The 25,019-nt window shown below is 42.3% G+C and overlaps 1 long non-coding RNA gene across 1 annotated transcript in view; it reads right to left on the minus strand.

The window, feature by feature from the left end:
* Positions 1–24,463, minus strand: part of LOC139033150 (uncharacterized) — a 165,429-nt gene extending 140,966 nt beyond the window's left edge. Inside the window, exons 1-2 of the long non-coding RNA XR_011485761.1 lie at positions 24,374–24,463; positions 11,518–11,621 (exon numbers count right to left, since the gene is read on the minus strand). This is a non-coding gene — a long non-coding RNA (uncharacterized lncRNA). The remainder of the gene's footprint in view (positions 1–11,517; positions 11,622–24,373) is intronic.
* Positions 24,464–25,019: the final 556 nt, after the last annotated feature.

Genomic DNA, 25,019 nt, shown 5'->3' on the forward strand with positions numbered 1-25,019 from the left:
CTCCTATTTCACTGTGCTAGTCTTGTTCTAGGCATGACCGTTCCCATTTCATCTATTTAATCTGGTCCTGTTAGACTCTCTTGGGGGCTTCCCAGGTGGCTCAGATGGTAAAGAATCTGCCTGCAATGCATTCAGGTTCAATCCCTGGGGTGGGAAGATCCCCTGGAGAAAGGAATGGCTATCCACTCCAGTATTCTTGCCTGGAGAATTCAAAGGACAGAAGAGCCTGGCCAGCTACAGTCCATGGAGTCACAGAGTTGGACACAACTGAACAACTAACACTTTCACACTTTTCACATACTCTCTTGATGGTCGACCCCAACAAGCAGCCCTGATGAGTGAAATTCAGCATCCAAGACTCTCCCTGACACCTGACCTTGATTCCAGGAAACTTGTGGCAGAGGGTTATGTGTGAATGTGATACAGGATTTGAGATTAAACAGAACTGGCTCTGGCCCAAGGCTCACTAGTGTGATAAAGGCAATGCTCACCAAAAAGTCTAGTCGCAACCTCTTATTTCCAGCCTCCCTTCTAGTTAGACTGGGGTGACTAGTTCTGATCAATGAGAAACGGTTAAGAACAGTGTGTCCTGTCCATTACTTCTACCTTTGCTTTCATGGAAACCTGTTCCAGGTGGTGGAGATACAAGGTTGCAGAGCATCCATCATCTTGGTTCTCTGAGTAAGTGAATGAAGTGCGCCCCAGCTAACCCACGTGGGATATGTACCATGAGGGAGAACAAACAAACACAATAAGTACAATAAACCTTTGTTGTGTTAAGTCATTTGGATTTCAGGGTCAACTGTTACCACATAATCCTAGCTTAATAAATGGATTAATCTTGTGGCTTTGGAAAAGATACATATTTTTTTTTTTTTACTGCACCACATGACTTGCAAGATCTTAGTTTCCAGACCAGGGATCCAACTCATGTCCCCTGCAGTGGAAGTGCTGAGTCTCAAACACTGGACCACCAGTGAATTCCTGAAAATACATTGCTTCTTTAGTCTTCTTTTTAAAAAAAAAAAAATCAGAGAAATGGGAATAATACCTTGTTATGGGCTGAATGGATCCACCTCAAATTGGTATGTTGAAACCTAATCCCATTTGTGAGGGCATTTGTAAGTGGGGCCTTTGGAAGGTGATTAGTGTGCTCATAAAAGAGATCCCAAAGAAATCCCTCACCTCTTCCGCTACGTGAGGACACAGTGAAAAAAAACCGCTATCTATGAACCAGGAAGTGGGTTCACTAGAGTCCAAATCTGCTAGCACTTTTATCTTGGACATTCAACATCCAGAACTGTGAGAAATAATTTCTGTCGTACATAAGCCACCTAGTGTAGGGCATTCCATTACAGCAGCCCAAATGGACTAAGTTTCATTGGACTGGATAAAGATTAATGAGATAAGAGATAACCAACTGTTCCATTCCATATGTTTCTGTAGCATGGCTTAGTTCATATGCAGTTGGTAAACTGGGGTATAATATAGAATACAGAAGCCAGGTTGGCCCATGTACCATTCTTCCCAGGACAGTAATAGTCTGTCTACTGAATAACCAGACCTCAACACCCATTACACTACACAAGAGAAAAATGCAGAGCTAAGTCTTGGTCAAATCCTTCAACTGTCCTTTCACTTGCCTAGACCTGCATCTTCTTAGCTTATGACAATTTTATTCTTCATTCTTCCAAAATCCTTTCCTACCTCTTTGCATTTGATATCCAAAGATTCTGCTTGCTTAGGTTTCTGTTTGTCCTTGATACACATCTGGCCTTCCAGGTTCCAGCATAGGATTTATTTTAGGGTACTCCCCTGGTAGCCACAGTCTTGTGACCTGTAACTGGAGCCAGGTATCTTGATGATATTCATAACATAATATTAGATAGGAAATACAGGAGGGACAAGGTAAGGTAGAGCACAGGTGGTGTGAAGAGTTATTGGATGCAATTTTTAGTAAAGATGGTTATGTAAGTAAGAAGCTCAAGGGAAAAATGACTAGAGGTGTGAATTGGATTGGGGAGACACTGCTTTATGGGAAGTAGTTGAACCCATGGGTGAAAAAGAAGCTATTCTATGAGATAATAAATGCACAAGAGACTAAGACGTAGGGAACATCAATATTTAAGAGGCAGTGTAGAAAGTGTTAGGTTATTTGAACATGATGGAACCCAGAAAATATAACATTTAGGAAATCTGAGTTCTAAGTACTCTACCCATGTTAAAGCAAAGCAGACAACCCACTCTCTTTCTTAGATTTTAATAGTCTATAAATTTAGGCCAGCGTAAATCAGCCTATAAATAAAAAATAATGTATTATTATATATTATATAAAACAAAAAAAAATTCCAGAAGGTTCTTTATGAAAACTGATTCACAGCCAACTGAAGAAGGATTCAAAATTAGAGGCTAATAGAATGTGTACTTCCCTGGTCCTACCATCAACTGGCATCCCACTGAGGAACAGACCCACAAACCCCAAAAGATAAGCCCTCAGGCCTTCCAAGGACCTTGGGATTCTTTGACAACAAATGCCTCCAGGCCTGCATTGCCTTCAGACATCTTAAGGACAAAGCAGGTGCAAAACTTTGGTACCACTGTCTTTCATACTTGAATATTCTGGGACAAGGGGAATTTGCTAGAGTACTTGAAATTCAAATGTCCCAATATTCAAAAGTGAGTATCATGGCTATTGGGAGGGACAGGATAGCTAGTTTGATGTTAATCCATGAAAAAGTACTAGAAGTGATTAGGAAAGATGAATTATAAATACTTAGGTCATGAAGTATCAACATGACCTCATTAACAAAGCAGAACAAGCAAATCTCATTGCTTTTGACAGGAAACCAAAGTAATAACTCAGGAGATTGACATGGACATTATCTATGTAGCATTCAGAAAAACACCCCACATCAGGGTAATATCAACTGTCCTGGTTTGCTCAGGACAGAGGGTGTCTCAGACACAGGATTTTCTGTTTTTAAAACCAAGAAAGTCTCAGGCAAACCAAGGCAAGCTGGTTAGGCTACTATGATGCTCTTGTGGATAAAATACTCAACTATGACCTAGAGGAATTTCTTGTTAGGGCAATTTACAGCTACTTAAATAATTAAAGCCTATAAGTGTTGATTATTTGATCTAATTCAGTGGAGAAGGCTGTCTCTAGTGGTATGCCATAGAGCTCTTTCCTCTTTATGCTGCTGAACAGTGTCATCTATGATATGAAGTAAGAGCAGGAATTCTTATCAAAGTAATAGATGATGCAAACATGGGGGATTCTGCAAATATCCATTTATTTAAGAAATGTTTACTGAGCATCTATTATGCTCTAAGAACTTTCTTAAGTCCTAGATGCAGCAGAGAACAAGGCAGACAAGGATCCTACCCTTGTAGACAAACACAAATCTAGCAGGTGAGTGACATCAGCATCATGGTGATTTGATATGTTCCCTTTCTCTCCTCTTCAGTCTATAACTAGTAAAACATCTATACCTCAACAAAGGGGACTCTGTCCAACAGGCCAGGACACCAGAGAATGCCACACATCTGTACATCTAAAGATAGGCGAACAGGAGCACATAGAGCAGGCAGAACTGGGGGGACAGTGGAGGAAGTGCCTGTGATCGTGGACCCGCAGCCACGGCAGCTAAGCTCGTAGCCCCAGAGAACACAGTAGCACCAGAGGAGGTAGCACAGATGACAGCAGTCTCCTGGCCACAGAAGCACTCACTGCCACAGGGAAGCAGACAGTGACAAGGCCTCTGACCCTCTCTGTCCATCTGCGAGGGCCCCTGAGACTCTGCCTCCGCCCCACACTCAGCAGCGGTGCCTGAAAACCCCACAATCCTGGTTGTGGCAGAGACCCCAGCTCTCTCCCTACCCTCCTCCTGCCCTCACTGCGGAACAGCCTACAACTAAGACCCCAGACATGGCAGAGGGGCCAGTGTCCAGGTGGCAACACCGGCAATGCTAGCAGCAGCAAGGCACCAAAGACCCCAGAGGCACAAGCAGTGGCAAGAGGGAGTGGCGGACAGAAAGTGTTGGCTCTCAAATAGAACCAGAGACAGCTCAGGAAAGAGAAGTGAAAACTGGTGCTATGGGGGACTTGCCTGGCAGTCCAGTGGTTAAGACTCCGTACTTCTACTGTAGGGGGCATAGGTTCGATCCCTGGTCAGGGAACTAAGATCCCATATGCTGTGCAGCGTCACTGGGGGTGGGAGGGGTTAAGGAACTTGTGCTACTTGTACTTGAAAAGAAAAGAAAGGCTTCTAATTAACCAGTTGCATCATTATAGTCAAGTTTTTTTTTAAATATAATAAAAGCTTTACCTAAAGAAGCATGGTGTTCACTATTTCAAATGTGCCAGCAGAAAAACAGGTCATCAAGCACCATGAACATATGTAGTAGCAGAGTGTCACAAAAATAAAAAGACAATTCTCAGAAACCAAATTTAAAGTCAGGGAATAGTGCATTCTAATGAATAGAGAATTAAAAATAGCTGTCATAAAGGAGCTACAAGAAAACTCAGAAAGGTTCAGGAAGAATACTTTACCAAAGAGACTGAAACTCTAAAGAAGAACCAAACAAAAATTCTGGAGCCGAAGAACTCAATAAATGAGATGAAAATGCATTAAAAACACTAGAGCAGACCATATGGAAGACAGAAACCTAGAAATGATACAGAGAGAAGAGGAGAGAGAATTAAGGTCTAAATAGAGGAGGAGGAAGTGGCAAAGGTGAGTGAGGAGGTGAGGGAGGAGAAGAAATTCGATGAGAACTATCTGACTCTATTAGGAAGGGTAGCATTAAGATAATGGGATCTTAGAAAGAGAAGAGAGGGAGAAGGGAGCATAAAGTTTATTTAAGCGAATAATAGCTGAGAACTTCCCCAAACTAGAGAAAGAACTGGATAGGCAAGTTCATGAGGCTGAAAGGACACCTATCTACATCAATGCCAAAAGACATGCTCCAAGACATATTATACAAAAACTGTCAAAAATCGACAAGAAAAAAAATTTTAGATATCCAGGGGAACAAAAGATGCTAACCTACAAAGAAACCTTCATTAGATAATCAGTAGATTTCACAGCAGAAACTCTATAAACCAGAGAGAGTAGAATCATATTCTCAAAATATTGAAAGACTAAAAAAACATCAGCCAAGAATATTCTATGCAGCAGAGTTATCATTCAGATAGGAAGGAGAAATACGGGTTTTCCCAGACAAGCAAAAGCTAAGAGAGTTTATGAACACAAGATCCATCTCACAAGAAATGTGGAAAGGAGCTCTTCTAGCTGAAACAAAAAGGTAAAAGTATGAAAAACTTTGAGTTAGGTGATAAATAGAGTCAGAAAATTCCAAGAGTATATCAAAATAGATTATTCAAGAATTACACCATAAATGTTAAAGCAGAAAAAAAGTAAAAGTAACTACAGCTACTTCAATTTGGCAACAAACAAACAACATAAAAAGGGAAAATTTGAGACCAATTTCCTTTTGGTGTTGGGAAAACTGGACAGCTACATGCAAAAGAATGAAGACTACTTTCTCACAACATACACAAAAATCAACTGAAAATGGATTAAAGGCTTGAATGTAAGACCTAAAACCATAAAAGTTCTAGAAGAAAAACATAGGTAGTATGCTCTTTGACATTGGTCTCAGCAATATCTTTGGGGATATGTCTCCTCAGGCAAGGGAAACAAAAGCAAAACTAAACAAGTGGGACTACATCAAAGTAAAAAGCTTCTGCACAGCAAAGGAAATTGTCATAAATATGAAAAGACAACCTACCAAATGGGAGGAGATATTTGTAAATTATATATCCAATAGGAAGTTAATATCCAAAATATATGAAGAATATAACTCAACCACAAAACAGCAAAACCAATTAAAAAATGGGTAGAGGATCTAAAGAGTTTTCTAGGTATTTTTCCAAAGGAGACACACAGATGGCCAAGAGGCACATGAAAAGATGGTCAACATGACTAATAGGGAAATGCAAATCAAAACCACAATGAGATAGCATCTCATATCTGTCAGAGTGGTCATTATCAAAAAGGCAAGAAATAACTGTTGGTGAGGATGTGGAAAAAAAGGGAATTCTCATATACTCCTGGTAGGAATGTAAGTCAATACAGCCATGATGAGAGAGAACATGGAGGTTTCTTAAAAAATTAAAAATAGAACTGCCATATGATCCAGCAATTCCACTTCTGAGTATTGATTCAAAGAACATGAAAACACTAACTTGAAAAAATATATGCACCCCTATGTTCATCCCAGCATTATCTACAAGAGGTGAGATATGGAAACAATCTAAGTGCTCACTGATGGATGAATGGATCAAGAAACTGTGGCATTTATTTATTTAATGGAATACTATTCAGCCATAAAAAAAACATGAAAATTTTGCCATTTGTGATACATGGATAGGACCTAAGGGTATTCTAAGTGAAACAAGTCAGACAGGAAAAGATTAATACCCTATGATTCCACTCATGTGGAATACAAAAAACAAACAGAATACCCCCAAATAAAAGAACAAATCAAACCAAACAAAAACAAACACAGAGATACAGAGTGGTTACCAGAGGGAAAGGGGGTCAACTGCATACTGATGGATGGAAACTAAACTTTTGGTGGTGAGGCACACTATAGTGTATACAGAAGTTGAAATATATTATTGTGCACATGGAACTGATATAAAATCACTGCAGATGGTGACTGCAGCCATGAAATTAAAACATGCTTACTCCTTGGAAGGAAAGTGATGACCAACCTAGACAGCATATTAAAAAGCAGAGACATTACTTTGTCAACAAAGATCCATCTAGTCAAGGCTATGGTTTTTCCAGTAGTCATGTATGGATGTGAAAGTTGGACTATAAAGAAAGCTGAGTGCCAAAGAATTGATGCTTTTGAATTGTGGTATTGGAGAAGACTCTTGAGAGTCCCTTGGACTGCAAGGAGATCCAACCAGTCCATCTTAAAGGAGATCCGTCCTGGGTGTTCATTGGAAGGACTGATGCTGAAGCTGAAACTCCAATATTTTGGCCACCTGATGCAAAGAGCTGATTCATTGGAAAAGACCCTGATGCTGGGAAAGATTGAAGGCGGGAGAAGGGGACAACAGAGGATGAGGTGGCTGGATGGTATCACTGACTCGATGGACATGGGTTTGGGTGAACTCCGGGAGTTGGTGATGGACAAGGAGGCCTGGTGTGCTGCAGTTCATGGGGTCACAAAGAGTCGGACATGACTTAGCAACTGAACTGACTAAAAAAAAATATTTTATATATACACATGGTCATGAAGTGAAAAGATCTAGGGAAAAAAATAATCTGCTTGAGAGACTAGAGACTAATTGGAGGGAAAGTTAGTGATCAAGGAAGTGTTCTTCATGGAGATGACATCTGAATAGAGCTATGAATGCAGTGCAAAAATCATAGAAAGAACAGAAAAATAATAGTACAAAGACTCTGAAATAGGAATGAGGCTTACTCCAGATTTTAACATATTCTGTCTCAAAATAAACAGTATTTTAAAAGTGTTATTTACTAGTTTTAAACTTCCTTTCTACATCAAATAGGATATAACCAAGATCCTATGCTATCCCAGGATTAAAAATAACTGTATAATTTTAATAACAGTGCAAGAGTCTCCTGAGGAAAGAAGATAATTGTGAGCCCTGGTTGTGAATGTAGGTTGTGAGTGTAGAACAGTCTGTGTCATCTCCCTGACCTGGTGAGGGGAGGTGACAGCACAGGTTGTTGTTCAGCCTGGAACCAGAGTTGAGTAGGGAGATGACCCATTGTGGAACTAAGGGCAATCACATTTAAGCCCTGGGGCAGGGGGGAACGCAGGCTAATGAGAAAGGGTGTTTATATTGCTAAACAGAGAAGGTTGGAAAACAGTGAACACCTGAAACATCAAGATCCTGAAAGAGGTCAAAAGCAACAGAAAACTGGGATTTAGAGAAGAGGTGAGAAAGAAAAGATCCCCTTGAGCAACACGTTGCAGAGTTCTTTGGCTTTTAATACTGCCAAGTATGGGGTGGGAAAAGGGCCCTTAAAGGCTCTGAACTGTTTTCAACAACCAAAGAATCCAACCAACCAACCAATTTACAAAGCCCTACATCCCGAAAGGTACTCTTTTAGAAAGTTGCTTGGATGACAAGCCTCCTAGTAACCACGCAGAGGAGGATTTATCCCCTTCTTAATCCCCATCACCCAATCCTTGTCCTATAGGCTTTCCAAACAAAGGAGTTTCAAATCTGATTGGTCAGATTCCAGTGCATTAATTAGCCAACTATTAGCCTATGTTTGCATTAGTGATCTATGATAGGGCCTACATGAGGGCTCCTTGTTAAAATGGCTCATTATGTTGATGTCACAAACAAAGAACAAAATCACAGTGACCCTTGGGACTGACCAAATTGCGCAAATGACATTCTCTTTTCCCGCTAGTGCCTACCTTCTCTAGGCTATGAGACTACCAGATTCCAGAACTCCGGCTAAGTGACTGCGGGACTCAGCTACACGCTAAAAATTAACCGTCCCTTCAGAGAATTTTTCATTGGCAGAGAAAGACCTTGTCAGAAAGGGAGGACACTGGTTCTCCTTAAGGGCCAGTGACCCTCTCGTTTTCCCTCTAACAAATTTCCTCTTCTTGCCCCACTGTCTGGCTCACACTTTTTTCTCCGTGCTTACCATACAATCTACTGCAGCAAAACAGGCCAGCTCAAAAACTGCCACTCAGGAGTCTGACTCAGATGGATGGGATGGTCCATTATGGCTTCACTCACCTGCCTGGCAGGCGCTGCTGCCTGTCAGCTAGGTCTCGCTCTCCTCGACGTGGTCTGTCATCCACAAGGAGTTTCACCTGACCCCTTCACATGACCATTTTTGGGCTCCAAGAAGGGAGAAGAAACTACAAAGCCTCCAGAGGTCTTGGGTCCAGAGAGCACACACTGCATTTCTGCCACATTGTCTTGGTTAAAGCAAGTCAGGCTGGCCCAGAGGCAAGAGCTGGGGAAATAAACTCCACTTCTGGATGCAATGAGTGGCAAAGTCATGCTAAACAGGGTGGGACCCCTATGAACAACTTTGCAAACAATCAACTGCAGAGGGAGAGGTCACTTATCTCAATGTGGTCTTTCTTTCTACTTCCTCCACCCTAGGGGCCAAGTAAGATGATCTGATCCCAGGTTCCTTCCTCTCTCCCATACCCCTCTGGCACTCTCCTGCAGGAAACCCCTCTTACAGCCCCACTGTTGGGAGAATTGAGGGTTTCTCCTCCTCCTACAGGAGCACCAGTATAATCAAAAGAGCCCACCCATTTAGAAAGTCTGGACTCCTGAGATTTAAGGGGTAAATGATTGGTGCATGCTCCTCCACTACTTAAAGAAGCCAGTTTTGGGGGTGGAAAACATGTATCCAATGGGAAAAAAAAGATGATTTGCATAGTCTTTTTTGTTCTCTGGAGCATAGCCACCTTAGGAACCTCACAGAGGAAGGAATTGTCCAATTATGAATGAAGGCAGAATTCTAGTTTTGCCAATCTCCTTGGCTGTAATGCCATCTAATGGAAACCAGGTCTCATCCTTACTCTTCATAAATAAAAATGAGGCCTCCTTTGTGAAGACCACCCTAAGCATTTCCCCTCCCACTAAAGCCTACACCCTACCTGCTCCCTGCCTGCTCCCTTGGACCTTGTGCACATCTTACACTCCAATGTACTTGTTTCTGTTACATGACCAACTCCCCCAATAGACTGCAAGGCCCCCCAGAGGGAGCTACACTGTGATTAGCACAGGTAGGAGCTCTATAATCTCTGTGAAGTACTAACAGAATTGAATTGAATTGATTGTAGTTGTGGATAAAATTTCCAGATTTTCAGGGCTTCACTGGTGGCTCAGTGGTAAAGAATCCTCCGGCCAATACAGGAAACATGGGTTCGATCCCTGGTCTGGGGAGATCCCACCTGCTGTAGAACAAGCCTGTATGTCACAACTATTGAGCCTGTGCTCTTAGAGCCTGGAAGCCGCAACAAGAGAACGCACCACAATGAGGAGCACACACACTAGAGAAAAGCCTACTCAGCAATAAAGACACAGCACAGCCAAAAATAAATAAAATTATTTTTAAAAAATTCTAAATCTTCAAAACTACAAACAGATATGCTAGTGCAGCTTAGAGCATCTCCACAGGTGAAGGGAATTTGGGCAATATCTCTGGTGCTGCATAAACTACCCAAGAGAAGAAGACTTTCTGGGATGTTCCACAGAGACTACAATTCTCCCTCACCTTTCATTTTACTAGAACGAGTTTCTCAGGGAGTGAGAGAATATGAATGAATGAATGGGAGTGTTTGTGTATAAGAAAATGGATAAACTTTGTGATTAATAAACTCTTAAGGGATTTCCCTGGCAGTCTAGTGGTTAGGACTCTATGCTTCCATTGCAGGGGACCTGGGTTCAATCCCTGGTAGGGAACTAAGATCCCGCATGCTGTGTGGCATGGCCAAATAAATAAATAAAGCCTTAAAATAAGCCAGATGTCAATGTCCATTAGTGATTTGTCTTAGAAATGTTCCTTTCTGATATCTGGGTTATAAGAGATGTGTTATTTAACTGTGCAAAGGGTATTCCCTGAATAATTCAGATTTTAAAGGTTCATATACTTAAAATTGAAATAGAAGAATGCAGCTATTGAGAATTGCCAGGAACAGAATGGATTCATGAATATCAGTGCCAAAAACTCAAGTCTGCAATGACTAAGGCATGAGAAAAAGGGCAAGAAAAAGACAAGCTATGTCCTTAGCATAGAATTCAAACGAGTAAGGAAAATCTCTCAATTCTTACATTAGTTGCAGCTTTTCCATCATAAAAACTATCATCAAATTGGAAAGAGTCTAACAAACTTCATTTAAAGGGAACTGAAGGCCAGATAAGAAGTAAGAACAACTGTAAATGGATGTGTGTCTTCAGGCCATAAATAACTGAATGCAGTACAGGGGAGATGGCAAAGGATGAGAATGTGGAAAAACATTTATTAGGCATGTCCTTCATTCTAGGTTCTCGTCACTCTAAATGTGGTCCATGGACCAATAGCATCAATACCACCTGGAAACTTTTTAGAAACAGAATTTTTGGCCCCATCTCAGACCTGCTGTATCAGAATCTGCATTTCAACATGACTCTCAGGTGATTTTGCATGTACATTAGATTTTAAAATACTGGTTGAGAAACCATGTTGGGAGATTTATATATACCATCTCATTTAAAACTTTATAAAAACCCTATGAGGCAGATTTTAATTCCTTTTATTATAGATGAGGAAATTCAAGCTCAAATAAAATAAGTAATTTGCTTGAGTGTCAAAGTCAGTAAATAATGAGACTAGGATTCAAACCCTTGTGGAGTGTGGCATTTCCAAAGTTCATGTTACAACCAGGATTTTGTACCATAATGCTTTCCAATATTAAGGTGTAGATATAGACACGTAACACTCTCACCTTCAGTTACAGTTACTCCTGGAAAACATGAAGAAAAGTCCAAATGTGCCCATAGATGCACTTAGGATTTTCAAGAAGAAAAATGAAGATCAGTTCCTAAAATCCTACAGAATGAAAAAAGTGCAATATCCATTAAGAAAGGGCTGAGAAGAATTATAAAACATTTCTAAGTTCATTCAAAGCTTACTGATCATGTGCCCACGAGGCACAAATCTAGGTACTTGGGCTACATTAGTGAACAAAATAGGTGAAGATTCCTGTCCTCACTGAGCTCACACTCTATCGGGTTGTCGTCGGAGGGGGAAGGGCAATAGACAATGAATCAGCAAATTCAACAGTAAAGAGTTAAAGGGAGAAGTCTGTGACAGGTGGGGGCAAAGGGAACTGAAGCACTGGAGACAAGGCCGTGGGCAGTCTGCAATAGGAGATAGCATAAAAAAGGGTGGGCATCGAAAGGTGAGGTCAAGGGAAAGTGAGAGTGGAAACCTAGGAGACCCCTGGGAAAGAACATACTTTCAGGCAGACAGACACTTCGAATAAGGACCCTTGGGGGATGGTGTGTTCCAGAGACTACAAGGCAGCCAGTGTGGAAGGAGCAGGGGCCTGGCGAGGGGGACTCAGGAAGAGAAAAGGTCAGACAGGTAACAAGGGACAGATCACATAGGGCTTAGGGGCCATGGTGAGGACTTTGTATTGCATTCTGTGTAAAATGCAGAGCCACTGACAGGTTTTCAGCAGAGGAAATGACATGATCTGACTTCATTTTTTAAAAGTTAATAGAATAACTGGAAATTAGTGCCTTTTGACCCCATTATATATGTCAACTACACCTCAATAAAAAATTTTACATTAGAATTAGCTGTAATATAAAACAAATTAATTTTAAAAATTAAGTTAACTGTAGCAGCCAGCTTGAAACTATTCTGTATGGAACATTAACAGAAGCAAGAGGATATAAGTCATAGATAGAAGAGTCACATCTTATTGGGCTTCCCTGATTGCTCAGCTGGTAAAGAATCCACCTGCAATGTGGGAGACTTGGGTTCAATTCTTGGGTTGGGAAGATCCCCTGGCACAGGTTTGAGAGGTAAAAGTTTCAGATCTTTTCACTTGTTTCATCACAACAGACTTCCCTGGTGGCTCAGATGGTAAAAGTGTCTGTCTGCAATGCGGGAGTCCCGGGTTCAATCCCTGAGTCAGGAAGACTCCTCCTCCTGGAGGAGGAAATGGCAACCCACTCCAGCGTTCTTGCCTGGAAAATCCCATGGATGGAGAAGCCTGGTAGGCTACAGTCCATGGGGTCACAAAGAGTCGGACACGACTGAGCGACTTCACTTTAGCTTTAGCTCTAGCATCACAACAGAACAGATGCACTGAATGACTTGTGTTTAGGAATCACACTGTACGAATAATTTAAAGAACCATTTTTTGAGAGATTCAACTGTTTCATTACAACTTCAAAGGACCCATTGTTGATGTTGTTGTTGAGTCACTAAGTCACATCCCACTCTCTGTGACCCCATGGACTGCAGACTGCCAGGCTCCTCTGTCCATGGGATTCTCCAGGCAAAAATAACTGGAGTGGGTTGCCATGCCCTCCTCCAGGGGATCTTCCTGACCCAGAGATTGAACCCACATCTCCTGGATTGGCAGGTGGACTCTTTACTGCTGAGCCACCAGGGAAGCCTGGAAAAGGACCCATAGAAGAAGCTATAGGATGAGAGAACTCAGTTTAATATATGGTAGGACTTCGTGCAGTAAAAGTTTCCTGCCACTAAGAATCTTGTACAAGATTGGGCTTAACTGTCACAGAGGCTGCTTTATTTTTTTTGGCCATGCCGGGTGGCATGCAAGGATTTTACTTCCCTGACCAGGGGTTGAACCCCCACCCCCTGTATTGCAAGGTGAATTCTTAACCATGGACCTCCAGGGGAAGTCCCAGAGGCTGCTTTATAAAGGGAATTCAGACACGAGTTATACAAGATATCCTTTTAGTTTCCTTCCAACCTTCCAAGTGCGCCATCCTAATCCACAGCTAACTGAGTTCATTTCCAGAGTTCTAACGAGGGCAGGGACACAGGAAATTTCTCACAGAACACTGTGCAGTAGTTTCAGCTGATTATTTGAAAGCCATCTCCTGCTTAGAAAATGTACCTTCACTTCTAGTCCCATGGTAACAAGCTTCTCCCAGGACAACCATTCAAGATAAAGAGGGAGACAGTGACCCAAGATCAAAGACAGAAAGCTCACAGTCCCTGACGCCCCTTTGTGTGAGAAGTCATCATCTCTGTGCCTCTCCCCTTTGTACTTTTCTTCTCACTCCATCTTGGTTTTCCTGACAAGTATTATAATATCTTCATGGCTCAGAGGGAAAAAATCAGGCTTATGGATATATTAGATGGGCTCACAGTTGAATTAATGGGTAGTTGATTAATGGGTCCTGGCCACATAAAGTCCCCAGTGACAAGCCTATGGTTCCTAGATCTGATCAGATCTTTCACAATTGTAGAAGTACATACATAGGACATTCCAACCTTTGCTTGCTGCGAGCGACAAAACTGTTCTTCCTTGGCATATAAGTGTAAATAGGAGCCCTAACTAACAGATTCAAACCGGCCTCTGAACAAGTGAAACATATTCTCTGCTTTCCTCTGTAGCATGATAGTCATTCATCCGAGAGAGGGGCATTGGGAACCAGTGTGACAGCTGTTTCTCAGTTTCAGAATCCATGATTCTCGGGGGATATCCATTTCTCCCTGAGATCTGTCACCATCCCATTCAGGTAGTAGTTCTTAGCACTCTACATCCATAAACCAAATGATATAATTAACCCTATATATTAAGTGTGGGCTTCCCTGCTGGCTCAGCAGTAAAGAATCTGCCTGCCATGCAGGAGACATGGGTTCAATCCCTGGGTCAGGAAGATCCCCTGGAGGAGGAAATGGCAACCCACTCCAGTATTCTTGCCTGGAGAACCCATGGACAGAGGAGCCTGGTGGGCTATAGTCCATAGGGTTGCAAAGAGTTGAACATGATTGAGTGACAGTAATAAATACACAAGAGTGAATAAAAGCCAGAACAGTATTAACCTAGCAATAATTATCAACACTAAAATCCAAATATTCCAACAGTTAAGTGGGAAAAATAACTACAGGCCTTCATATCTCCAAAGCTCATTCACTGGTCCTCATCCCTTCAACCAACATCACAGGTGGGAGTGAGGGGGTGTGTTTTAAAAGAAGGGGATTCAACTCAACCAAGAGGCCTGAGAATGTGGTAGCATGTTTGTGCCTTTCTGTAAAGATGCTACCCCACTGCAGTCTGAGATTCTGTTTCAGCTTCCCATTACACTGGCAGCTTTTCTCTCCTGCTTTTTAACTTTTGCCAAATCAAGTACAGAACCATCCAGCTAAGCTCCTTCCACATTCCTAAGCACAGAAAACTGTGAGATAACAAATGTGGTGCTTTTTTTTTTTTTTTTTTTTTGGTTTGTTTGTTTGAAGCTGCTAAATTTGTGGGTAATTTGTTATATAACAAAATGTAACTATCAGATTAGGGTTTCAGATGGCCCAATTTGGTCAGGGTTGAAGGAATCACTTCAGATAATAAAAAGCATTAGGGGGACTCCCCTGGTGGTCCAGTGGCTAAAACTTTAGGCTCCCAATGCAAGGGGTTTGGGTTCAATCCCTGATCAGGGAACTAGATTCCACAGTGAAAGTGAAAGTCACTCAGTCATGAGCAGCTCCCTCACTGCAATCTATTTAAAGTCCGCCCTCCCTGGAACCAAGGGTTTGTTGCACCGCTGCCAAGGCCGGGGAGCCCCGCCGGTGGGCTGGGCCATCCATTCCACCCTTCTTCCCTCTTCGGACTCTGTCTCTCCTTGGGCGGCAGTGTACTCGGGCCCAGTCTTGCTGGTCACGCCGCTGACCCCGACCCGGTCGAGTAACTTTGAGACCCCATGGACTATACAAGCCATGGAAAACTCTAGGCCAGAATACTGGAGTGGGTAGCCTTTCCCTTCTCCAGGGGATCTTCCCAACTCAGGTCTCCCACATTGCAGGCAGATTCTTTACCAGCTGAGCCACAAGGGAAGCCCAAGAAAACTGGAATGGGTAGCCTCTCCCTTCTCCAGGGGATTTTCCTGACTCAGGAATCAAACTGGGATCTCCTGCATTGCAGGTGGATTCTTTACCAATTGAGCTACCAGGAAAGCCCAAAGTGAAAGTCAAAGTCGCTCAGTCCTGTCCGATTCTTTGCGACCCTGTGGACTGTAGCCCCCCAAGCTCCTCTGTCCATGGACTTCTCCAGGCCAGAGTACTGCAGTGGATTGCCATTCACTTCGCCAGGGGATCTTCCCAACCCAGGGATTGAACCCAGGTCTCCTGCATTGCAGGCCTATTCTTTACCAGCTGAGCCACAAGTGAAGCTCCACATGCTGAAACTAAAACTCGGCCCAGCCAAATAAAACAAACAATTAGAAAAACAGTAGGTTAACAATAAAGGCTAAAGCCTTAATTTAGGGTATCGAATGCCAGGCTAAGGGAGTTTAGACTTTATCCGAAGAGGTGGTGAGGATCCTATGAGTATTTTTGAATAAGGGAGTTATCAAAAGAGTGTGTTAAAAAGATTAGTTTAGCAGACCTGCATGGGATAGATTAGAAAAAGAAAACACGAAGGTAGGAAAGATGGATTATTTACATAAATATTCCATCTGGTCCCATGTGCCACCTAATCACATCAAAGTCATCCTGCCCTATATATGTTTTTCATAGACAGTTAACTTGTGATGTTTGGCAGGATTCATGGCCAATTCAGTTTTGGATCCTCTGAACCATTTAGCACTGCCTGGCATATAGTAAGTATTTGCTAATATGGGAATCATGGAGAAAGCCTTCCTATATTCGCTCCTCTTCCCTGCAGACAGAATAATGCCATTCCCTTCATGTCTTGTTCATATAGCTAATAGACCACTTTTAAAATCTCAGTATTCCATTACTGATTAGACTTTATTCCTCTGTCTCTCCCCTACAGTGTAAACCCTTTCAAGGCAGTCAGGACCAGCTATATAATTTGCCAGGCCAAAGTGAAATGAAAATGCAGTTTCAAAAGTATTAGAAATTTCAACACAGTGATGGGGGGTGAGGAGATACTTCTGAGCTGAGAACCCTGTGTGCACAGGTTACAACCCAAGAAACTGGCCTTGATGGCGATAATTCTGCCTTATGCATTGTTTTAACCATGACTACCATCATAAGAATGTTTGCTAAATCTTGATTCAACACATCAAGCAAACAGTCGAGGTCAGGCAGGTTAGATGGAAAAGAGAGGTTTACTTAGGAGAAGTTTAACATGAGCAGAGTCCATGTGTGGTGGATTGTTTGAGGCAAACCAGGAGGGCCACTGGCTGCCACTCCTCCCACTCCCTGCCTGGGCTGCTACCCCAGGTGTCTACACTGCAGGGCTTGCTCATACATATCCTCCTATGGAAAAACCATGGCTCTGAATATCCACTGGAAGGACTGATGCTGAAGCTCAAGCTCCAATACTTCGGCCACCTGATGAGAAGAACTGACTCATTGGAAAAGACCCTGATGCTAGGAAATAAACATTGGGGGCAGGAGGAGAAGGGGGCAACAGAGGATGAGATGGCTGGATGGCATCACTGACTCAATGGGTATGAGTTTGAGCAAACTCTGGGAGATGGTGAAGGAGAGGAAAGCCTGGCATGCTGCAGTCCATGGGGTCGCAAAGAGTCAGACATGACTTAGCAACTGAACAACAACCACCCTCCTATGGCCCCAAAGTCTGGTTTGTCCTATGTTAACTCCCACTCTTGGGGTCTCTGGCTTCGGTTTGGTTATTTCTTAGCTTTCCCTTATGTAATGACAGTGGCAGTGATTTAATACATAAGAAGCAAGCAGCAGAAGGGATTTTCTAGGCAGAAACAACATATTGACTAATAACATAAGACAGTAAGGGTTGGTACTCATAAAATCAAGAAAACAAGGCTGAGTGATTTAAAACATGCTGCAGACAAATCCTAGTTAAATTTTGGAAAAATAAGAAGGGCAGAAAAGTGCATATTGATCACTCTCTCTGAGGAATGACACAGACCTCAGAGATGCTATAACCATGAAGAACTGTCTTATCTATGAAACAGACAAGACAATTTATTGCATCCCTTCTTACCACAGGTGAGTATCCTACCCACAAAACACAAATATTTATCTTTGTATGTGAACAATGCCTTTCTGAGATACTGAGGAAAAGAAGCTACTCAAAAGAGATTAGTCCTTCTCCCATCCTCCCCCTCATTTGAGGCAAGTCGCCATCAGGGCACCCGAGATGCTGGCAGAGCTTAGCTATTGTAATGGTGACCCCCAGTGGCAGCTGTTTGCAAGTGAAAGACTGGCACCGTTTCTCTGCCAAGGATGTCAATTTTATTAAAACGCTTCCTTTAAGAAGGATATTGGCAATTTTGTGGAACTGTAATAAAAACTAATTGTGTGTTAGTGCCAAAAAAATCAATATCCTCTCCTCTGCTTTATTGTCACTAGTTAAACCCAGGAGTTTTCCTTTCAAAACAGCCTCTTTGTAAAGTAAGAAGTACAGTTTCTGCTCAGCAATGGCGAGCTGGCAATTTTCTCCAAGAAAGAGGTGAAAAGGAGGCCTAAATCAGACCTGAGTTCACTCTGAAGGGGATCAGAAGGAATCTCCTCCAGTGTGCCATACTGGCTTATGGATTATTTCGAGCTGAAGACAATCAAGGCCCAGGGACTTTCCTGGTGGTCCAACGGCTAAGAGTCTGCGCTCTCAATGCAGGGGGCCTGACTTTAATCCCTGGTCAGAGAACTAGATCCCACAGGCCACAACTTACAAGCCCACATGCCACAACAAAGAAAGAAGATCCCATGTGCCACAAGTAAGACCTGGCACAGACAGATAAATAAATAAGACAATCAAGGCCCAAAAGACTCAGCATTGCCTTTTACCTGTAGCAGAGGGCCTGGCTCAGAGAGAGAGCTATTAGCAAGAGAGAATCTGAATGACCTATCTGTATGGCAGGACAAACATCTAATTACCAATACCCACTCTTCTTATCATCCTGTGATTTACCCTCTTCCTCTTTGAAACCCCAGGTCCCAATCCCATTCCTTAAGTAAGGGTGGCATATAAGCCTCAAATGCCTGACTTACTTTTGGTCTCCTATCTTTGGGGAGCCCAAAGATGTACATAAATACATTTTTTCCCCATTAATCAGTCTTTTGTCAGTTTAATTGCTAGCCAGCCAAAGAACCTTGAAGGGTAGAAGAAAAAATTTTCCTCCCTTCCCTATGACCTATACTTCTGCAGTGGCCAGTGGGTGCTGAGAGTCAATCTTAGTGAGAATTTAACAAGCAAATGTTTATGTAAGTCTAACTGAAATTTGAAAAGATTAGTCACCGAGGGCTCTATTAGATGAAATTCACATTAGAGTACCCTTAAAAACTTTAATATGATGTATAACTATTGAAATTGGCTAAATAGATGTGCTTGGTAGACAAACTGCAGTTATCAATCTTTGCTGCATATCAGAATCATCAGGAAAGCCTTTGAGAGTCTTGAAGTCCAGGCTATAAAGCAGACTAATTACATCATAATTACTAGGGCAAGGGCACAGGCATCAGTATCTTTCTTTAAAGCTCCCTGATACCAAGCTACTCCCACACGCAGCGAAGGTTGACTGGCTGCCAGTGGGATTGCTGGGTTTTCAGCCAAATTCCTTGGACAGAGAAACCTGGCGGTCTGCAGTCCATGGAGTCACAGAGTCAAACACTACTGAATGACTGATCATGCATGCGTTACCTAACAGGTAGTTTACTGATCTTGAAAATACTGGGGACTTCCCTAGTTGCCCAATGGCTAAGACTCCGAGCTCCCAATGCAGGGGGCCTGGGTTCAATTTTTGGTCAGGGAACTAGAACCCACATGCTGCAATTAAGAGTTTTTAGCTGCAATGAGGACTGAAGATCCCCTATGCTGCACATTAAGATGCCAGCACAGCCAAACAAACAAATAAATAAAAATAAATATTTTTTAAAAGAAAATAGAAGAGTTTTTTTTACTAAGAGTCTACTACACTATCACTTGGTGAGTCTCTAAGAATTCCAATGTCCAGGCTGCACCCCTGACTGATTTGATTAGAATTTCTAGGGACTGAACTCTACCAGAACATCAGTGTTTCTTAAAGTTTCCCAGGCACAGTCAAGCACAGACAAATGCAGTCAGGGTTGAGAAATACTGCATACTCAAATACTGAGAAAGAGCAATAAAAAACCCTAACTTGGCAGCATTAAATCATTTTAAAGTATTCTTGTTGTTTAGTTGCTCAGTGGTGTCTGACTCTTTGGGACCCCATGGATTGCAGCACATCAGGTTTCCCTGTCCTTCACTATCTCCTGGAGTTTGTTCAAACTCATGGCTATTGAGTCAATGATGCCATCCAACCATCTCATACTGGAGAAGGGAATGGCAAACCACTTCAGCATTCCTGCCTTGAGAACCCCATTAACAGTATTTTTAAATATAGTAAGTAAGTAAAGTCACTTAGTCATGTCCGATTCTTTGCGACCCCATGGACTGTAGCCTACCAGGTTCCAGGCAAGAGTACTGGAGTGGGTTGCTATTTCCTTCTCCAGGGGATCTTCCCGACCCAGGGATTGAACCCGGGTCTCCAGCATTGGAGACAGACACTTCACCAGGGAAGCCCATTTTAAAGTATAGCTGGAGAGGGTGTGGAGAAAAGGGAACCCTCTTACACTGTTGGTGGGAATGCAAATTAGTACAGCCACTATGGAAAACAGTGTGGAGATTTCTTAAAAAGCTGGAAATAGAACTGCCATATGACCCAGCAATCCCACTTCTGGGCATACACACCAAGGAAACCAGATCTCAAAGAGACACGTGCACCCCAATGTTCATCGCAGCACTGTTTATAATAGCCAGGACATGGAAGCAACCCAGATATCCATCAGCAGACGAATGGATGAGGAAGCTGTGGTACATATACACCATGGAATATTACTCAGCCATTAAAAAGAATTCATTTGAATCAGTTCTAATGAGATGGATGAAACTGGAGCCCATTATACAGAGCGAAGTAAGCCAGAAAGATAAAGACCATTACAGTATACTAACATATATATATATGGAATTTAGAAAGATGGTAACGATAACCCTATATTCAAAACAGAAAAAGAGACTCAGATGTATAGAACAGACTTGTGGACTCTGGGAGAAGGCGAGGGTGGGATGTTTCAAGAGAACAGCATTGAAATATGTATATTATCTAGGGTGAAACAGATCACCAGCCCAGGTTGGGTGCATGAGACAAGTGCTCGGGCCTGGTGCACTGGGAAGACCCAGAGGGATGGGGTGGAGAGGGAGGTGGGAGGGGGGACCGGGATGGGGAATACATGTAAATCCATGGCTAATTCATTTCAATGTATGACAAAAACCACTGCAATGATGTAAAGTAATTAGCCTCCAACTAATAAAAATAAATGGAAAAAAAAATTAAAAAAAATAAAATAATATACCACACACACAAAAAAATAAAGTATAGCATTTGTCTATTGCTGACTGTTCTTTGAGGCTACAAAGAGATACTCCCTAAGGACTTAGAAATACAGAAAGACTGTCTTCCGAAAATAAACACAGAAAGGTGATAGGAGAGTTTTAAGTTAGTTAACCCTGGGGGCAGGGGCAGGGCGGGAGACAGATTCAAAAGGTGAAATAAGCAGTCTTCTCCAATGCTCTAGCCCAGTGCTTCCAACTCTGGCTACACATTAGAATCACCTAGGGAGTTTTTGAGATGTGCCAATGCCTGAGTCCCAATCCCAGGGCTTTTGATTTAATTGATTAAATTGATATATTTAAAAGCTCCCCAGGTGATTCTAATGTGCAGCCAGCATTGAGAACCACTGCCCCAGGCAAACCAGGAATATGTCAACGTGCCAAAACTGCAATGCAGACTACAGCACCAGTGCTGAGAGCCGGAAGAGGACGTGGCTATTTACAGAAAATCACAATGAAGCATAAACAAAGATGATGGATAAACATGAGATACCAACAATAGGTACACAGTCCTGTCAGAGCAAGTGTTTGCCAAGGGGACTTCAAGTATACTGATTCCTATAGTAAATAATAAAGAAGATTTGTTTCTCTATTTTAGTTGAGGGACTTTCCACGATATCATCTTTGGCAAAGAAAACTTGGGATTATGAACTGAAATGATCACAGTTGTGGACGCAGACACTGGGTATTTCTAGGGCTCGGACATAACTTTCTCATAGGCTCTTAATTAACTGGCATCCTGCAGTGCCTGTTTCCATTTTTTTGTGCATTTACCCAAAAAATATTCCTGACCAAGGTCATGGCTAAACCCAGTCAACCTTCCCTCCTAAACACTTGGCCACTTCCACGTACAAATTTCATTTATAACTGCAGGATTTTAAATAATGGTTCATGTATTATTCATTATTTTTGAAAAAATATAAATACTAAATATTCTTATTAAATAAGTCCTTAATTTTACTCCAACAAACACAAATAATTGTTATCAGAAATTAAGTTGCAGGCAACTGATAATCTCTGCCCTTAATTATTTTCTACTGTCTTTTTCATGCTTTTATGAATTTTTACAAAGTCAAAACTTCTTATTTTGTGGAGGGAGTTTCTTTCCTTTCTTCTGGTACTCTGATTTTCAGTTTTCAAAATTAAAATTTCCCACCCGCAGATCTGATAATGGAAGTCAAGCACAGCTTTCCTCTCAGGCATAAACTGGTTGTTTTGAGGGCTCTCATCAAAGCACTCAATCTTACACTCAATGTTGTCCAACTGCTAGTTGAAACAATGGATATAAATGCAGAATATTTCTTCATATTTTAGAAAAGAATACCTATAATCTTGATCACTATCCTTATAATGTTTCAAAGCAACCACTTCTTTTTAAAATTTAGGTATAGGATCTTTTTCTCTTGTTGAACAGAAATTTCTTTCTAACAGTCATTGAAAGCAGTGTCCCTGTTTCTACTGTCTTGTCTTCATTAGCAGAAAACACAGAACCCTAATGTTTCAATGATTTGAGGAGTTAATTGTATATAAGGGAGTGAAGCAATCAGATATCAGTAATGTCATTATGAAGTTTGGCTCTGAAAGGAAGGAAAGATTATAGTGACAAAAAGGGAACGAATGGTCAAGAAAGGGTTTGGGGATTTTATTGAGTTTCTAAGATAGGGCACAGGAGAGCAGACAAATATTAGAAAATGTACTTCGTAAGAGGTCAGGAGTCACTGGCATCCAGAGGATGGGTGAAAGCGTAGTTTCAGCTACAAGAAGGTATACCCTCCATTTAGACAGGTCAGAAGTTTTCATCCAACTCAGTGTGAAGCAGAAGCTGAAGAATTTTCCCTTATGAGATGCACAGCAGTAGGCAGAATTATATACAAAGCGAGTGAAGAGATGGTGGAGTAGTAAGTTTGAGCAGAGTGCTGATGTACACAGATGCTGAAATGCCAAATGGGAAAGAGTCAGGGTGGACAGCCAGCTAAGGATAGAAATTGTGAATCTGTAGCAGCACCAAGCTTAAGGGAATGAAAGCATCTCTAGGGGTGCCCAGAGGCCCAGATTTAAAGTTCCAATGGCATACAGGGACTTCCCAAGTGGTCCAGTGGTTAGGACTCTGTGCTTCCATTGTGGGGGGCATGGGTTCAATCTCTAGTCTGGGAAATAAGATCTTACATGCCTCACAGTTCAGTTCAGTCGCTCAGTCATGTCCAACTCTTTGCGACCCCATGGACTGCAGCACGCCAGGCCTCCCTGTCCATCACTAACTCCCGGACTTTACCCAAACTCATGTCCATTGAGTCAGTGATGCCATCCAACCATCTCATCCTCTGTCGTCTCCTTCTCCTCCCACCTTCAATCTTTCCCATGCCTCACAGCGCAGCCAAAAAAAAAAAGGAAAAAAAGTTTCGGTGACCATAGAGAAGGTTTTTGGGCTTTTGCTTGATTAGCGTGCTTGTTTTATCTAGGTGAATACAATGGGACAATGGTACAAGAAGATCAAGAATATTGGTGAGAGAGTGGAGGAAGTGATGGTCTATGAATCAGGAGCTCTATCACAAGAGGAATGGGAATAAACTAGAAGGGTTTGTGAATCTCAATGAGATCAAAGAAAAGGGGAGGTGGGAACATGAAAGCAGAGAACTGGAAGAACTATACAGGGTAGGATGGTAAGTTGAGGTATGCAAATTTATAAGATTTCAGAGGAGAAACAGTTCTAAGTAGGGACAGGTTATCTTCATGAGAGTAGGTAGCTGAATGGGATGGAAGTGAAGTACAGGAGATCAAGATAGGAAGAGATCTATTTATTGTGTAGTTCATCCTTATTCACACAATGAAGGCAGGGTAGAAAATAATGCTGTGAGCCAGGTATGAAATAGTCAGTGGAAGACAGCATGGGCAACAGGTCCAGGAGAGCAACAAGAAAAGCATCAAGTGAGACAGCAAGATAACACAAGCTCCAGAGGAAAAGGCACAAAAGAATGCAAAAGCCCAGCAACAAAGACCAGAATCTCCACTTAGGAAGCCAATCTCAACACCCAAGCCTTAGTGAGTAGGTAGTTGGCAAAGATAAATCCACTAGGGACAGGCAATAGCTCTGGAGGGCAAAATGGATTTGCCAAGAAAGTGCTACCAGTTGTCTAGGATGGGGGGTGAAGAGATCCCAGTACTTGTTCCCACTGCATCTTGATATCGGAGTTATAAGGAAAACCATCCAGTCCAGTACTTGATAAAACAACATCTTACTCACGTAGAGCAGAGACACCAAGGTCAGCTTCAGTAGTGGGTGCCAGTCTCCCATGGCCAGCAGATTCTTCTTGGCTTACAAGTGCCCTTCTTGTGCTGAAGAATGAAGATGCAGGAGCGGGGGTGGCTGGGGGGCCACGTGATACACAAGGCTAAACCCAACAAACAGGCACACTCCGAGTCTGAAACAGAAAGATATGCCCATACAAGGTGATAAGACCATCGAAAACTATGAGGATGCCTTATCTCCTGGTAAGGAGGTGTTCCAGCCCCAAGGTCCATTATTATGCAGCTGAGTGGAGGCCAAAAGACTGCATGTGGGAAAACTGTACGTACTTGTTATTTTCCCAGCAAGAAGAAACATTTTGTGAGGAGATAAGAGGATGCGATGAAATGGTGTTTGGAGGGCTTGGAAGGCCAAGTGGAAAGGTTTAGACTGAATAGGAGGGATGCGAGCCAAGGGAGAAGACAGCAGTGTGAAAATCACAACAGAGGAAAGGATGGAGCAGAGGAACAGAGGGTATTTTGGGGAGCGCTGTCAAGTTCCCTCCCACAGGAACTTCATGTTCTCTTCTGATGAAAAAGTGGTTTCTATACCTATGGGGAAGAGTCAGCTGCAGCCATGATCATGTTTCTGAGGCAGCTGACTT

Source organism: Odocoileus virginianus, chromosome X (assembly GCF_023699985.2).
Source record: "Odocoileus virginianus isolate 20LAN1187 ecotype Illinois chromosome X, Ovbor_1.2, whole genome shotgun sequence".
Lineage (NCBI taxonomy): Eukaryota > Metazoa > Chordata > Mammalia > Artiodactyla > Cervidae > Odocoileus > Odocoileus virginianus.